This window comes from Stomoxys calcitrans, chromosome 1 (genome assembly GCF_963082655.1).
Source record: "Stomoxys calcitrans chromosome 1, idStoCalc2.1, whole genome shotgun sequence".
NCBI lineage: Eukaryota > Metazoa > Arthropoda > Insecta > Diptera > Muscidae > Stomoxys > Stomoxys calcitrans.
Window position 1 is genome coordinate 210801681 of NC_081552.1, and position 18689 is coordinate 210820369.

The 18689-nt window shown below is 41.5% G+C and overlaps 1 protein-coding gene across 5 annotated transcripts in view; it reads right to left on the bottom strand.

Moving 5' to 3' along the window:
• LOC106092952 (capon-like protein) overlaps positions 1–18689 on the bottom strand; it is a 977840-nt gene that overhangs the window by 713318 nt on the left and 245833 nt on the right. The gene's annotated exons all lie outside the window — the stretch shown is intronic.

An 18689-nucleotide genomic window follows, 5' to 3' on the forward strand; every position in this document is an offset into this window, starting at 1 on the left:
AAGAGAATCTCTCGCGCAAAATTTCGTGAGAATCGGTTCACAAATGACGATATAATGGCAATTTTAGTCCTAATCGGACGAACATATATATGGGAGCTATATCCAAATCTGAACCGATTTCTATGAAATTTAACAATAATGTCGAGACTTTTAAGAGAATCACTCGTGCAAAATTTCGTGAGAATCGGTTTGCAAGTTACGACATAATTGCAATTTTAGTCCAAATCGGACGAACATATATATGGGAGCTATATCTAAATCTGAACCGATTTCTATGAAATTCACCAAAAATGTCGAGACTTATAAGAGAATCACTCGTGCAAAATTTCGTGAGAATCGGTTAACAAATGACGATACAATTGCCATTTTAGTCCAAATCGGACCAACATATATATGTGGGCTATATCTAAATCTGAACCGATTTCTATGAAAATCATTAATAATGTCGAGACTTATAAGAGAATCTCTCGCGCAAAATATCGTGAGAATCGGTTTACAAATGACGATATAATTGCAATTTTAGTCCAAATCGGACGAACATATATATGGGAGCTATATCTAAATCTGAACCGATTTCTATGAAAATCACTAATAATGTCGAGACTTATAAGAGAACCCTTCGAGCAAAATTACGTGAGAATCGGTTAACAAATGACGATACAATTACCATTTTAGTCCAAATCGGACCAACATATATATGGGAGCTATATCTAAATCTGAGCCGATTTTTTCCAATTTCAATAGGCTCTAGAAAACGCTTGTGCTAAATTTAAAGACGATCGGATGAAAATTGCGACTTGTACTTTGTATACAAATTAATATGGAGCGACAGACAGACGGACCTCGCAAAATCAAATCAGAAACTGATTCTGAGTGGATCGGTATACTTGTCAATGGGTCTATCTCTCCTCCTTTTGGGTGTTACAAACAAATTGACTTCGTTATAATACCCTATACCACAGTAGTGGTGTAGGCTATAAAAATGTCTATAGAGGATATGATGGAGGCCACCGTAGCGCAGAGGTTAGCATGTCCGCCAATGACGTTAAACGCCTGGGTTCGAATCCTGGCGAGACCATCAGAAAAAATTGTCATCAAAGGTTTTCCCCTCCTAATGCTGGCAACATTTGTGAGGTACTATGTCATGTAAAACTTCTCTCCAAAGAGGTGTCGCACGCCGTTCGAACTCGGCTGTAAAAAGGAGGCTCCTTATCATTGAGCTTAAACTTAAATCGGACTGCACTCATTGTTATGTGAGCAGTTTGCCTCTGTTCCTTAGTGGAATGTTCATGGGCAAAATTTCTTTGTTGTTGTATAGAGGATATGATTGTGGTACAGGACATTTTAGATTAGTACATTTGTTTGTAACACCCAGAAGGAAGAGAGCTAGACCCTATGATAAGTATACCGATTCACTTAGAATCACCTTCAATGAGTGCTATGCGATTCTATTTTAAACTCAATGATATAAGACCTTCTTTTTTTAGCAAAGTCCGAAGGGCGTGCCGCAGAGCGACACCTCTTTGGGAGAAGTTTTTACATGACAAAGTACCTTACACATGTCATCAACATTAGAGGGGGATAACCACCGCTGAAAATTTTTCCTTCGAACCCAGGCGTTCAGCGTCATAGGCGGACATGCTAACCTCTGCGTTATGGTGGCCTGCCATATCGGCGAGCTGGTCCTTCTGGGACGACATAAGGGCAAATTTCAATATCAGATTTGTATTCTACTCCCAATGACCTTTCATTTGAGTCCGGTCGAGACAATGCTGGACTCAAATGAAAGGTCATTGGGAGTTGAATACAAATCTGATATCAAAATTTGCCCCTACGTCGTCCCAGAAGGACCTGCTCCTTGATATGGGATATTACTATCCCTAACTTTATGACAACTTGTTCAAATAGGATCCTATCTAGACTTTATTAACCAAACCCCCAAATACGGAGAGTCGTCAATATGGTAGCCAAGTCCAAATATGTTTTGATGTAGATCATATCAGGAAGAATGACAAGGGTCAACAACAACTTGTAAATTGCAAATTTGCCCATGAACAACCCATTAAGGAACAGCGGGTATGCTTCTCTCATAAGTAACCTCCTTGTAATTGCCGATTACGAACGACACCATTTCTCTGATATAATTTTAGACGGCTGCATACCTAAGGTAAATACCTCACAAGTGTCGTCAGCCCTAAGAGGGGAGAAACATCGTTGACAATTATTTCTGATGTTCTCGCCAGGATTAACAACAACATTTAGCTGTGAGCGCCACAAAGGCTGGAACATTGAGGTCCGCTCCATGTGGGGTTCATTGCCGTCACAAAATGCTTAGCTGCCATCTATAGGGCGCGTCCACAGGTTGCGGAGTAGCTGCAACGGCAGTCGCGGACAATCAGCGGTATCGAGCGGAGAGTCCACAGGTCGCGTCCACAGGTTGCGGAGTAGCTGCAACGGCAGTCGCGGATAATCAGCGGTATCGAGCGGAGAGCCGGGGCCGGGCGGCACCGGCTCTTGCATAAATACTGAGTGCCTATGATGCTCGATATGACAAGGCGGGTTATTGGCGCCTTTAAATAACCAATGGCCACCTGTTCCCGCGGCGATCGGTCCCGATGGACCGGAACGAACTTTCTCACCTACAGGTTTAGTGTAGAAAGTGCCCAATATTCAAATATGCCAAAATTTTTTGCCACTAATAAAATCGTGGTGAAGCAAATTTTATTAAAATAAGTTATTACAGATTTTAATTAACACCTGGCCAAATTTAATGAGTATACCTTTGTTTAAATTGCCTTTGTCATAATAAATAATCAAACCTAATGTCCAATTAAAATGGTAGCAAAATTTATCTCAATATGCTGTATGCGGCAAAACAAAAGTCCCATAAAAATTTAAAAGCCCCCAAAACCCGATATGAATAAGCGGTCAGTAGGTGAAATTGAATAGGTTTTCGGGTTTATTTGTTGGTGTGTTTGCTGTTTGTGAACAAAAATGCTTCCCTGTGGAAGCAAAGCTACAATGGTGGGTTTGTAGGCAACATCTAAGCGTGGCATAACCAGTTTCAATGCTCGTTTTTTGTGGTTTTTTTGAATTTTTGGCTTGAATGGCAATTTAAAGCAGCTCACGCACATTCGCATAGCCGGTATTTGAGAAAAAAACTTTTTTTTTTTTTTGGAAAAGACCGACAGACAGATGTATTCGCAGCATATGATGTCTGCAGTTAAGTACTCTTTTAAGGGGGGCTCGTTCATTCACAAAACTGCGTGTGTGGGGTTTTTGTTAGCCAGTTTGGTTTTTGGTCAAAAGTGTAAATAAACACTTTTGACAGCTAACACCACCAAAGCAAAAAGATATCAAACAACAACAAAAAAAAATTATGTTAATTAGCCAAGTAAGTCAAACAACACATAAAGAGCAAAAACGGAAAAACGTGCTCGTCAGCCCAGAGGTCACTAACACCTCATCATCATCATCGTAATCACCACCACCACCACACCATGATTTTGAACACCAGCCAGAGTTATGATGAACAGATTGATGTTTGACATTTACTTGCAACACAGGTGTACTTGGGAGTGTGTGTCAACACACGACACTGTCAGTTGTCGCTGTTGTGTCAACCGAAAATCGATAATAATAATGTTTATGAAATTTTAGGCACGTATTTGGCCAAGTACTTGTCGTCCAAGAATTTCATGTAATTTTTATTGAATTACTCCTAGGCGACGTGATCCATGGGAACTGTTTATTGACTTGGCTTAATGGAGAGTACTATCCACCCTTCTGGACAATTCAAACGATGGCGTCATGGTTTCCCCTGGGTGAGGTTTCTTTTCCTTGAATTTGAGTATCATAGCACTAGCTCCAAAAAAGCAAGCAAAAAGTATTGTCAATAACTTGAAGCCTTAGGTTTGAAAGGTGATATGGGGAAAGTTGCCATCTCTCTCGTTTATGAGGAAATTTTCCAATGCAGTAGAGGTGTCTAAATATCCCTAAGGTAAGAAAACTGATGGTAAAGCTGGGAGAACATTCGTTATGGATGTCCGTGAAGATAAATTTGGAAATAACTCCAAGCCACCATATTCGAATTATATTTCAGATTCTAAAAGCTCTTGGTAGGGGCTAATACTGATATAAGTTTGTATCACCTTGCAGCACAGTGGTCCATTATGTTCAAATCAAATATAACTTTTGGGGAGAAATTTCTTCGATCTGAAATACAATTTGTATGTGGGGACTTCTGATTCTAAAAGCTCTTGGTAGGGGCTAATTTTGGTATAAGTTTGTATCACCTATCTATGACCAGTCCAGCACAGTGGTCCATTATGTTCAAATCAAATATAACTTTTGGGGAGAAATTTCTTCGATCTGAAATATAATTTGTATATGGGGATTTCTGATTCTAAAAGCCCTTGGTAGGGGCTTATTCTGGTATTAGTTTGTATCACCTATCTATGACCAGTCCAGCACAGTGGTCCATTATGTTCAAATCAAATATAACTTTTGGGGCGAAATTTCTTCAATCTGAAATATAATTTGTATATGGGGATTTCTGATTCTAAAAGCTCTTGGCAGGAGCTAATTTTGGTATTAGTTTATATCACCTATCTATGACGAGCAAACTGTAATGCCGTTTTAAAAATAGAGGTTTGAGGGTTTGGTTATTATTAAGCATTTTATGGTTGTAGATAAATTTGTTGGCAAGAGATTTCAGAAAATATTAGGTGAAAAAATGCTAAATACTATTTTTTTTATTTAAAATATAAAAGAAAATTAGCTAACAGTGCTCTGTTAATCACCTAACATAGCTCTGTTAAAATGTCAGGTTTGTGTCTTGGCTAAGTTGTATTCAAATGTATCTTCACAGACATTCGTAAACTACCACCAAGAGAGATAGACCCATTGATATGTATATCGATCGACTCAGAATCACTTTCTGATTCGATTTAGCTATATACGTCTGTCCGTCGGTCCATTTGCCCGTCTGTCTGCTTTCCCGTCTGTCTGTCCATGTTAATTTGTGTACAAAGTACAGGTCCCAATTGTCATCCGATCGTATCTAAAATTGGAACAAGCTTTTTCTAGGGCCCAGAGACGAAGCCCACTGAAATTGGAAAAAATCGGTTCAGATTCAGATATAGCTCCCATATATATGTTCGTCCGATTTGGACTAAAATTGCAATTATATCGTCATTTGTAAACCAAATCTCACAAAACTTTGTACGAGAGATTCTCTGAAAAGTCTCGACATTATCGAAGAATTTCATAGAAATCGATTCAGATTTGGATATAGCTCCCATATATATGTTCGTCCGATTTGGACTAAAATGGCAATTATATCGTCATTTGTAAACCAAAACTCACGAAATTTCACGCAAGGGATTCTCTTAAAAGTCTCGACATTATTGGGGAATTTTGTAGAAATCGGTTCAGATTTAGATATAGCTCCCATATATATGTTCGTCCGATTTGAACAAAAATTACAATTATATCGCCATTTGTAAGCCGATGCCCTCGAAATTTTGACCGAGGGATTCCCTTGTAAGTGTCGACATTATTAGTGATTTTCATAGAAATCGGCTTAGATTCAGATATAGCGCTCATATATATGTTGGTCCGATTTGGACTAAAATTGCAATTATATCGTCATTTGTAAACCGATTCTCACGAAATTTAGCACAAGGGATTCCCTTATAAGTCTCGACATTATTGGGGAATTTTGTAGAAATCGGTTTAGATTCAGATATAGCTCCCATATATATGTTCGTCCGATTTGGACTAAAATTGCAATTATATCGTCATTTGTAAACCGATTCTCCCGAAATTTCGCGCAAGGGATTCCCTTATAAGTCTCGACATTACTAGTGAATTTCATGGAAATCGGCCTAGATTTAGATATAGCTCCCATATATATGTTCGTCCGATTTGGACTAAAATTGCAATTATATCGTTATTTGTAAACCAAAACTCACGAAATTTTGCACGAGAGATTCTCTGAAAAGTCTCGACATTATCGGATAATTTCATAGAAATCGGTTCAGATTTGGATATAGCTTACATACATATGTTCCTCCGATTTGGAGTAAAATTGCAATTATATCGTCATTTGTAAGCCGATGCCTACGAAATTTTGACCGAGGGATTCCCTTATAAGTGTCGACATTATTAGTGATTTTAATAGAAATCGGCTCAGATTCAGATATAGCTCCCATATATATGTTCGTCCGATTCGAACTAAAATTGCAATTATATCGTCATTTGTAAACCGATTCTCACGAAATTTAGCACAAGGGATTCCCTTATAAGTCTCTACATTATTGGTGAATTTCATAGAAATCGGCCTAGATGCAGATATAGCTTCGATATATATGTTCGTCCGATTTCGACTAAAATTGCAATTACATCGTGATTTGTAAACCGATTCTCCCAAAATTTGGCACAAGGGATTCTCTTATAAGCCTCGACATTATCGGCGAATTTCATAGAAATCGGTTCAGATTTGGATATAGCTCCCATATATAAGTTCTCCCGATTTTCACATTAAAGGCCTTTGCTAACCCATTTATCAATCGATCTTTTAAAAAAAATCTAATTTAAGCAAATTTTAATTCGACGACTTAGCCTGCAAAATCATGAGGCTCGAGGACAACAACTAGGATGTCATCTTTAAAAAAGATGATATGAAATATAGGGCCTGTATTATGACTAGAAAGAACCTTTGCTTTATTTTGAACCAGTTCTTTAATAGGAACCAATTGATTGTTTCTCTGTCGCATGGGGGTACGGATCTGATTATTTCATCGGCTTACTTCCCGTGTGATTATGGGCGACTCCTCCTCCTATAGTGATTAGGGAGCTCATTCGATATTGTGAAGCTTTTAACAAGGATTTACTATTGGAATGCGACGCTAATCCTCACCACGACCTTTGGGCGAGTACAGACACGAACCTAAGAAGGGAGAGCGTCCTTGAATTTTTTTTTTGGAGAACGGTTTATGTCTATACAAGAGAGGGACTGACTCAACTTTTGAGATTTCTAACAGAAGGGAGGTCTTAGATCTCACTATGGGTAATATGCAGGGATTTGCTATCTCGTATTGGACTGCATTTGCGGAAGTACGTTTTTCGAATCATAAATACATACAATTTATGATTAAGAGGGTCGGAATCCAAAGGACTCCGAAATTCAGGAATCCCAGGAGGACGAGGTGGAACGATTTTAACAGATGCCTTAAATTCGTCCCACCTCGTCTTCCTGGAGTTCCTGAATTTCGGGGAAGACAAGTAATCGGCCGATGAACTCGCTAAGTCTGGAGTGAATCTCCCCCTTGTGTCGGTTATGGATGTGTATCCTCCCATCTCTCAAATATTTTATGGTTGAATATTCATATTGGTAGAATCGCTGGAGTACAAGCGAAGGTTGTGAGCAAACAAAGCTGATGTGGGACGAACGTTCGAAGCACAACATAGATGCTCTATTGTCAATGGAGAAGATGCATTTAAGTGCGGTCATTGTCTCGCATAGGCATTAGAAATGAGGATTTCTGCCGCTATTGTCATGATAAAGACGTTCAAAGTGAAAAATATTCAGTATACTCTGCCATTTTATCATGAAGAAACCCCGAATAGTGCAAAATATGCAAATCGTGACATTTAATAGCAAATTTCGTGCCCTGTGACAACAGTTCAATGGATATTTCTGGCTCAAGTCGGGCGGACACGACCTTAGCCCGTCCTTACTTGTTTATTGATAAATTTTGCGGGGTGCCAGGGTGACACTTGTGTTCAAACCTCTCCGGTGAAAGTGAAAAATATTCAGTATACTCTGCCATTTTATCATGGAGAAACCCAGAATCGTGCAACTGATGCAAATTGTTGACATTTACTAACAAATTTCGTGCCCTGTGACAACAGTTCAATGGAAATCCATTGATTAATGGAAAAATTGCGTTCAGTGCTGAGTCTCATTTCTGGCTCAAGTGGGGCGGAGACGACCTTAGCCCGTCCTTACTTGTTTATGGATAAAGTTTTGGGTGAAACTTGTGTTCAAACCTCTTCGGTGAAAGTGAAAAATATTCAGTATACTCTGCCATTTTATCATGGAGAAACTCAGAATGGTGCAAAATATGCAAATCGTGACATTTACTAGCAAAGTTCGTGCCCTGTGACAACAGTTCAATGGAAATCCATTGATCTCTCGAAAAATTGTGTTTAGTGCTGAGTCTCATTTCTGGCTCAATGGATACGTAAACAAGCAAAACTGTTGTATCTGGGATGCAGATGCAGCCACATGCCGTACCAGAGTTACCAATGCATTCCGAAAAAAACACAGTTTGATGTGGTTTATGGTCTGCAAAGACTGCCGAGGGAGGAACGCTTCTTTCAACGGTAGTGGTGCAAAATTGGACCTTACGAATGGGTCATGTGAAAACGAGCTAGAGGCAACATTAACATAAAACTAGTTACAGACCGAATTGGACCGTACTTATCGCAGTTGTTGAGAGTCATAACAGAACACTATATGCAAAATTTCAGCCAAATCGGATAAAAATCGAGGCTTGTAAGGGCTCAAGAAGTCAAATCGGGAGATTGGTTTATATGGGAGCTATATTATGTTCTTGACCGATTTAAACCGTACTTGGTGCAATTGTTGGGAATCATACTAGAACACCATGTACATAATTTCAGCCAAATCGGATAAAAATCGCGGCTTCCAGGGGCTCTGGAAGTCAAATCGGGAGCTCGGTTCATATGGGGTCTATATCAGGCTTAGGACCGATTTGGACCATATTGGGCAAAATTTCAGGACAAAAATTGCGGCCTGTAAGCGCTCAAGAAGTAAATTGGAAGATCGGCTTATATGGAGGCTATATCAGATTATAGACCGATTTGGGCCATACTGGGCACAGTTGTTGGAAGTCATAACAGAACACTATATTTAAAATTTCAACCAAATTGCATAGAAATTGAGGCTTCCAGGGACTCAAGAAGTGAATTGGGAGATCGGTTTATATGGGAGCTATATCAGGTTATAGGCCGATTTGGACCGCACTTAACACAGTTGTTGGATGTCTTAGCAGAACACTACATGCAAAATGTCAGTCAAATCGAATAAAAAATGCGGCTTGTAAGGGCTCAAGAAAACAAATCGGGAGATCGGTTTGTATGGGAGCTATATCTAAATCTGAACCGATATGGCCCATTTGCAATCCCCAATGACCTACAGCAATACTAAGTATCTGTGGAATGTTTCAAGTGGCTAGCTTTACGCGTTTAACCGCTATCGTGATTTCGACAGACGGACGGATAATATGGGGTCTTAGACGAATATTTCGAGGTGTTACAAACGGAATGACTAGATTAGTATACCCCCTGTCCTATGAAGGTGGGTACAAAAAGCACCCTTTATATACTTGATCGTCTTAAAAATCTAAGGCGATCTATCCATGTCCGTCCGTTTGTCATGTCCGTTGTTGAAATCACGATACAGTCTTAAAAAATTGAGATATTGAGCTGCAACTTTGCACAGATCCTTTTTTTAACCATAAGCAGGTTCAGTTCAAAGATGGTCTATATCGGACAATATGCTGATATAACCCCCATATATATCGACCTGCCGATTAAAGGACTTACCCATTAAAGTCACATTTATTATCCGATTTCGCTGAAATTTGGGACTGTGAGCTGTCATTCTTGTTCAATACGACTGAGATCGGTCCAAATTTGGATACAGCTGCCATATAGAGCGATCTCTCGATTTAGGGTCTTGGGCCCAAAAAAGGCGCATTTACTGTACGATGTCGCTGAAATTTGAGACAGTAAGTTATGTTATGCTCCCTGACATCCTTGATTAATTTGGCCCAGATCGATCCAGATTTGAATATAGCTGACATATTGCTCGATCTCTCCATTTAAGGTCTTTTGCTTCTAATAGGCGCCTTTATTGTCCGATTTCACAGAAATTTGGCATAGGGAGTTGTGTTAGGCCACTTGATATCCCTGTTCAGTACAGGTTGGATCGGTCCAGATTTGGATATAGCTGCCATATATACCAATTTCCCGATTAAAGGTATCAGGCCCATACAAGGTGAATTTATTAACCGATTTTGAATGAGTTGCGTTAGGAACATCGACGTTGCTACCGAGTATGGTTAAGATCGGTCTTTATTTAGATATAGGTAATATATAGAAAAAATATGGTAGCACCAGATTTCAACATAAAAATATTCACAAAGCCACATGGCTGTCACCCGATCAAAACACTAGAAACCAAATTGATCACATTGTGATAGATGGAAGGCATTCATCGATCCCTGTGGAGCGAATATAGATTCGGATCATTACCGTGTTGCACCAAAGGCTCGCACCCGTTTGAACATGGCGAGGAAAGTACGATCTGACACTGCACGGAAGCTGGACATTGAAAAGCTGCAAACACAACAAATGTCAATGGCATTCTCCACTCAACTGACCCAACTGCTTGATGAAAACACTCCTTGTTCCGATGATATAATGGCGCAGTGGCAAACTATTGTCCACTCCATGGAAAATGCCGCGAAATACGTACTTAGGTACCAGAAGCCTCCTCCAAGAAACCCATGGTACGACCAAGAGTGTCGAGATGCTACTAAAGCCAAGAATGCGGCATATAGAGCAACCCTGCAATCAGTAGCAACGCGCCAGATGAAGGAGAGGTATCGGGAGAAAAGGAGAGCGACACATATTCCGCAGAAAGAAGAAGGAAATGGAAAGATGTGAGTGTGAGCAAATTGAGATGTACAGGAGGCAGAATGAAGTCTGGAAATTCTATTAAAGAATCGAACATAAAAACGATGGCTTTGGTGCTGGCACATGCTCCTGCAGAGACATAGAACGAAATCTCGTAACTGACACAGATAACATGCTGAGGATATGGAAAGAACATTTTACCCACCTCCTAGTATCCGACGTTGGCGGCGAAGAGGATACCGCAGAACCAATCCCTGATGATGGTATAGAATGTTTACCTCCTAGTCAGAATGAGGTCCAAGTAGCAGTGACCCGACTAAAGAACAACAAGGCAGCAGGAGCCGACGGGTTACCGGCTGAACTATTTAAGATCGGAGGCGACACGCTGATAAGGCAAATGCATAAGCTTATCTGCGCAATCTGACTAGAAGAACGCATACCCGATGATTTGAACCGCAGCGTACTATGTCCCGTACACAAGAAAGGAGACAAGACGGAATATGCCAACTACAGAGGAATAAGTCTCCGCCCCCCCACCCCCCCCCCCCCCCCCCCCATTGCATACAAGATACTCTCGAGCTTACTGTGTAAAAGATTAAAACCTAAAGTCAATGAGATAATTGGGCCCTATCAATGCGGCTTTAGACCTGGTAAATCCACCCTGGACCATATATTCACACTGCGCCAAATTCTGGAAAAGACCCGAGAAGGACAAATCAACGCCTACCATCTCTTTGTTGACTACAAAGCCACTTTCGACACCCCTTTACGTTCAAAGGTATTTCAAGCCATGTCTGAGTTTGGTGTCCCTGCAAAATTAATAAAACATTGCAGGTGACACTTGCGGATACAAGTTGCTCTGTAAGCATAGGAGAGAATCTTTCCGAACCATTTAATACCAAACGAGGTTTCAGACAAGGAGACAGCCTATCGTGTGAGCTCTTTATTATCCTGCTGGAGAAGATTATACGAGATGCAGATGTGAATAGATATGTCACACTAATCACAAGAAAACACATGCTACTCGCCTTTGCCGACGACATCGATATCATAGATCGGTCACCGGTAGTAGTAACTGCTGCCTTTGAAACAATCGAAAGAGAGTCAGTGAAAATGGGTCTGGCAGTAAAAAGGAGATAAGACGAAATGGATGGTTTCAACTCCCAAAAAGCCTTGCACAACCGAGCAGATAAAGGAAATGGAGAAAGTTGGAAACCACAACTTTGAGATAGTCAGCAACTTTATCACCCTAGGCACTGCCGTAACCGAAACGAATGACACCATTTTTGAGATAAAGCGAAGAATAATACAGGCAAACAGATGCTACTTTGGACTAAGTAAGCAGTTTAGAAACAAGGCCACCTCTCGACAGACAAAGACTACACTTTACAAGACACTGCTAGTACCCGTGCTGTTATATGGTTCTGAAGCATGGGTACTTGTGAAAGCAGATGAGGCAGTACTTGGAGTATTTGAGAAAAAGATTCTTCATAAAATATATGGACCTGTTGGTCTTAATGGAGAATATAGGCGACGTATGAACCACGAGCTGTATGACGACGTTGGCATAGTTACACGCATCAAAATACAACGGCTGCGTTGGCTAGGTCATGTTGTCAGAAGATGGATGAAGAAGCTCCAGCAAAGAAGCCTTTTGAAGGCAAACACGATGGTACACGCAAACTGTGAAGACCAAAAGCCAGATGGAAAAATCAAGTGGTGGTAGACACCTCGAAACTTGGTGTAAGAGATTTTAGAATGAGCCCAGAAGATCGAGGCGCTTGAAACGCTATTCTACGTTCGACTAGTGGAACAAATATTCTGTCATAGCCAACTAAAGTAAAGTAAGTAAAAGTAAGTGTCATATAGACTGATCTCTAGATTTAAGGTCTTGGGCACATAATGGGTGCATACATTGTCCTCCTCGATATCCTACGGCCCAGATCAGTCTAGATTTGGATCCAGCTGCCCCATATACCGATTTTCCAAATTAAAGTTTTAAGCCCATAAAATGTGACTTTATTAACCGTGTTTGCTGAAATTAGGCACAATGAGTTCTGTTAGACTGTTTCATATTCGTACAGAGTATGGTCAGGATCGGGCTATATGTGGATATAGCTGCCATATATACCGATCTCTCGATTAAAGATCTTGGAACCATAAAAGCGCGTTTATTACTTGATTTCGCTGACATTTGCACAGTACATTGGGTTAGGCTCTATATATTCAAAGTGGTGGATATCCAAAGTGGTGGGTATCCAAAGTGGTGGGTATCCAAAGTGGTGGATATCCAAAGTGGTGGGTATCCAAAGTGGTGGATATCCAAAGTGGTGGATATCCAAAGTGGTGGATATCCAAAGTGGTGGGTATACAAAGTGGTGGATACCCAAAGTGGTGGGTATCCAAAGTGGTGGGTATCCAAAGTGGTGGGTATCCAAAGTGGTGGGTATCCAAAGTGGTGGGTATCCAAAGTGGTGGGTATCTAAAGTGGTGGGAATCCAAAGTGGTGGGTATCCAAAGTGGTGGGTATCCAAAGTGGTGGGTATCCAAAGTGGTGGGTATCCAAAGTGGTGGGTATCCAAAGTGGTGGGTATCCAAAGTTTGGCCCGGCCAAACTGAATGCCTTTTTACTTGTTTTACATTTCACCATTTGATTTGAGGTATTATATTGAGGTATCTTCCCTATTTACAGAGTAATTGGAGCATTTCCTGTTCTCCGCAATTTGAAAGTTTACAAAATGAAATAAAAAAAAAACTATACGAAAGCCTTTAAATTGCCATCAACATCACTCTGACAGAGCAATAACATACATACAACAACAGCAAATTTTTGTTTGCAACCATACTTTGGTAGTAAGGGAAGGCTCGCTTGTGCTGTACCTTTTATATGATTAACTAACATCCATCAGATGCGACCGAAGCAATGTTGTCGAAAGGTATGCCAAGTAATTGCATCAAAAGTAACTGGCAATAATTATGGCCAACACTGAGTGGCAGATGGGGGCAAACAGGCGAGGTAGCATGCAACTCACCATAGCCATCATCGTTCGCTGTTGCCAGAAACCAATCAACTCATGCATCATATATGCACAGAGACTAGCAAGAATATTTATCCAGCATATCTGCCTCATCATGGAGTGGAAAGTGATTTGTTCACCAGTAAGTACCTTAAATCCCCCTCAGGAGAGCGAGAGAGAGAGGGAGAGGGAGAGAGGACTGAAAACTGACACGAATGATGCAATATTAATGTTGCTGCCAAAACTTGTACATCCATCAGTTGGGCGCAATTGTGTTTTGCAATAGCCCAGCAATTTGCTGCAGTTTACTTTGTCACTCCCTCCAGTGCAGCTTCATAGCCAACATAACTGCGGAGTGGGGTTTATACTCCCTCCTTTTGCTTCATCCAAAATAGCTTTAATTCCAGCAGGACTTTTATTGCAGCATTCCTTAATGCAGCAACTTTTTTTTCCGTTCCCAGATAAGGGCATTGTAAATATGCTGCTGCTGCAACTTGTTTCTGCTATTCGCTTGGCTTTGAGTACATCGTCTCTGCAACTTGATGTTGTTGTTTTCTATTATTTTATGACTGCCATGGAAGAGAACACCGTTGATACAACATTCTGGGGAATTTCATTTTGGGGAATGGGAACACAATCGTAAAATATTTATGTTTATGGTTTTGTAAATTTAGTCATTAAAAGAGAACGATTTCTTAAGAATAGTTTTTTTTTCTTGTTCTGCATTGTTTTAGCTGGACTGGCTAACTGGGATTGCAGAGGTCTCATAAAGAAACATTGTCAATGCAATGGGTAGGTTGTGGACAAGAAAAAACTTTCAATTCCTCTGGAAGAGGAATTGTTGGCTTTTTCGGAGAATCAATTGATGCGGTTCTGTGATTACTTCTATCAGTGGAGGGACGACTATTACATGCTAGTGGAGGTATAACTTCTACTAGAGTCTAGGTAAGGTTTATGTTGAATGGGTAGTCCAGTTTGGCCCACTGTGCTACCCTGGCCAGAAAAAAGAGCTTTGGATGAAAAATATAAGCAGCAGTTCCAAGAAGAGAGTTGGGGTTTAACGCTTATCCGCCATGTCCTTACTTATGTGTATCCCTGGAGATCCGGTCTGGTCTCATCTGAGAGTCTATTCGTTGAGTGCCGACCTGTAGGATTTCATCGCGTCACCCGTCGAAACCACTCCGTGTTATTCATTTGATGACACTTCCCAGATACCCATCTGCAAGATCTCCGAGATCGGAGAAAACCGGCAGCAGTGGCCATGTCCGTCCGTCCGTCTGTCGAAATCACGATAGCGGTCGAACGCGTAAAGCTAGCCGCTTGAAATTTTGCACAGATACTTACTATTGAGGGAATCCGATAAGCTTCCGGAATAAGTTGAAAACCAACTGGACAAAATTCGGAAGGCTAATCAGAAGAAGACTTGGGCAAAATAATTTAGATTGTCCAAGCATAGAAGAGATTGACGAAAATGTCAACAGGATTATGACACCAGTGGGTGGTATCCTTCGAAGATGGTTGTCCTCTTCGGGAAAGGAAATCCAGACCAAGAAAAACCCTGAATGACCGGGGAGATTCGCAATAAAGGGAAAGAGGTCCGCAGACTATTGGGATGTGTATAACACACGGCTCAAGGAATACAATAAGATTACCAGAGCAGCAAAACGTGCCTCCTGGAAGCTTTTCTGCGAACAGGTCGATGGCGTTAATGACGCCGCCAAGATAAAAAAAGTTTCTTTCAAAAACCCATGTTCAAACTGAAACTTTAGTAGACGACATGGCAGTGAGAGCAGAGACAACGGAGTACGTATTGAGGCTTAAACCCATTTTCCACAGGATACGACGGGACTCACGGAGACACCGGAATCTTGGAATAATGACGTTGATCGAAGGTTCATAATAATGGAATTTATGGTGAAGGAATTCTTGACGAACTTCAAAACATTTAAGTCAACCGGACCTGATGGAATATTTCCGGTGTTATTACAGAAAGAGGCAGACTATCTGGCGCCTCGTCTGGCCAAAATTTTCACAGCGTGCCTAGGACTTTCATATACGCCGAAAGCCTGGCAGGAGGCAAAGGTGGTGTTTAAACCCAAGCCCGGCAAGGCAAGTTATGCGACACCATAGGCCTACAGACCCATAAGCCTTACGTCCATGTACAAACAGCATTCCTATGTCAAGAAAGAGGCAGATTATCTGGCGCATCGTCTGGCCAAAATTTTCACAGCGTGTCTAAGACTTTCATATACGCCGAAAGCCTGGCAGGAGGCAAGGGTGGTGTTTATACCCTAGCCCGGCAAGGCAAGTTATGCGACACCAAAGGCCTGCAGACCCATAAGCCTTACGTCCATATACAAACAGCATTCCTATGTCAAGGGAAGGTCGGTGGAGACTGCCCTGAACGAGGTTGTGCATAAAATAGAAAAAACATTTTATCGCCACTCCTATGGGTGACCACCATAAATGACCTATTACGGATGCTGACTAAGGAGGGATTTGAACCCTGATGTTACTTCTAAGGCGTAAGGATCCGAACGAACTATGCAGAAGGGCCGAAAAGGTCGTGCATATGGCATATGACTGGACTAAATCCAGAGGTCTCAATGTTAACCCAGAGAAGACTGAAATATGCCTGTTCATGAGGAAGGCGAAGGTGGGCCAATTTAACGCACCAAGTTTTCTCAATAGGACGATTTCGTTATCTGACAAGGTCAAATACTTAGGTGTGATCTTGAATAGGAAACTGAGTAGAAAGTGCCACATTCAGCAGCGTACTGAGAAGGCTTACAGATGTTGGGACTATGTATGGCGCCTGAATCCTAGGATAGTCCACTGGCTCTACAGGAGCGTGGTAAGACCAATACTTACTAACGCCTCACTAGTTTGGTGGACTGCTATGGAGAAAGTGCAACATAAGGACCATACAACAGGTTCAGAGAACATGTTGTCTTGGCATAAGCGGAGCGATGAGGACCTCGCCCACTACGGCACTGGAGACTATTCTAGATATCCGACCCATTGACACACAGATAAAGTGTGAGGTAGTCACTGCGGCTATTGTGACTTAAGGCGATGGGAGAATGGATTGAGGATGGGAACAGCTCATACCATCGCGGTATAATCGAGGCAACGATGGGGAACCTGGAAGGAAGGCAAGAGGTTTCTGATCGGATACCTGAGATGAACCTGGAAGTCGAGTGCAAGGCACTGTTGCCATCGGCACAGTCTTGGATTGACGGAATCCTAGTATTGCCATCTGGAAGATCATGTTGCACGGATGGATCAAAGCTAGAGGACAGAGTGGGCCTGGGGGTACACAGTGAAAACCCAGGGACTGAGATCTGTTATAGACTGCCTGACCATAATACGGTCCTGCAGGCGGAGATCCGGGCGATCACAGAATGCGTGAAGTGATGTGGTGCTAACGCGAGGTCGTCGAGTGTGAACATCTTTACCGAGAGTAAAATTGCCATAAGGGCAATAACAACCAGGAGGGTAAGGTCACAAACAGTCTTGCAGTGTAAGAAGGACCGACCGACCGACCGAATTGTTGGAAAGAGTAAGTCCTAATTGGACGGACTAAACAGATAGACCATTTGAGAAGCAGTCATGATCAACATTTGCATGAAATAATCTTCAAACATTAAATTATGTGGACCGTACTATCGATTAAAATAAAGATTTCATGGATTTTTCTGAATTTTATTCCGAAAATTTAAAAATTTTCACTTTCGGAGTTTACCATACGCACTCGTCCGAGCTGACTGCTCTTTGCTCAGTCATAACAAAACAGAAAAAAAACTATTGTGTGTGAGAATGTGTCCAGTGACGAGCACACAATTGCAATTATTTGTTGGCCTATGGGTGTGCTTGGGATTATTTTCTTGTGTACGCACAAAGTAATGCGCAATGTTATTGCCAACCACTGGTCTATACGCTCAATTACTCACCCTTACTCTCTAGTGAGAGAGACACAAGAGAATAATTATTGGTTCAGTACACGTTGTTGTTGTTTTAGCAGTTTGTTGTGTTCTATCTTTCGTCTGCTCGATTCTGTTCAGTATCAAGACCCAGAAACTCTGCGACTAAGATGGAGTGCGTCCACAGGGATCTGGGTCTGAGTCGAGTGGGTCTGGCCGGGCAGTTAAACAGGTGACGTGTATCGTGCTGTCACTGTTTACAATCGGGACATAGTACATCTTGCACGTTGGCATCAATCCTTGCTCTGTAGGAGTTGAGGCGGCTGCATCTGCCGGAACGTAATTGAGCCAGAACTACTCTGGTTTGCCGGGGGAGGTCATTTTCTTCAGGTGCAATGGGAGGCAGACGTTCTCCAAGCACTACATTCACCCGGTAGCTATTCACAGCATCTGCTACCGTGTCTGCATGAATGTTGTCTATACCTGCTTAATATGCCGCTTGATCCAGAGGTTCTCTCTTGTAGCGCTGAACCTCACTCTCTAGATCATGTCGATCTACCTTAAGGCTTCTGGGCGGTGGATATCTATCCACAAGATGATGATTTGGATGGTCTCTGCGATAACAGCCCAAAAGGAATTGCTGTCTATCGCAATACCTTTTGGGCTGGTAGGATCTTCCCCTGGTAGGATCTTTGTCTCCTGATGGAGGTTAGATATACCAGCATTTTTTGCAGCTATCCAAGTACTTTTGCAATTAAAAATTTTTTGGCTTTACAACAAAAGGAAGGCCCTTTTACCTAAGACGAAGCTGCTAGAAGGTTTACAATAAACAAAAGTTAGTTACGTTCAATAATACTTCGTTTATGGCTAACGTTTGATAAGTTCAAGCGAACTACAAAATGAATATACCCCCATCCTTCGGTGGTGGAATAAAATTGCCTCAACATGTTAATGATGGGATAGGATGCCGGTTGATGATGGGACACATCATTCATATGGCTAGCCGCAGTTGCCTTCA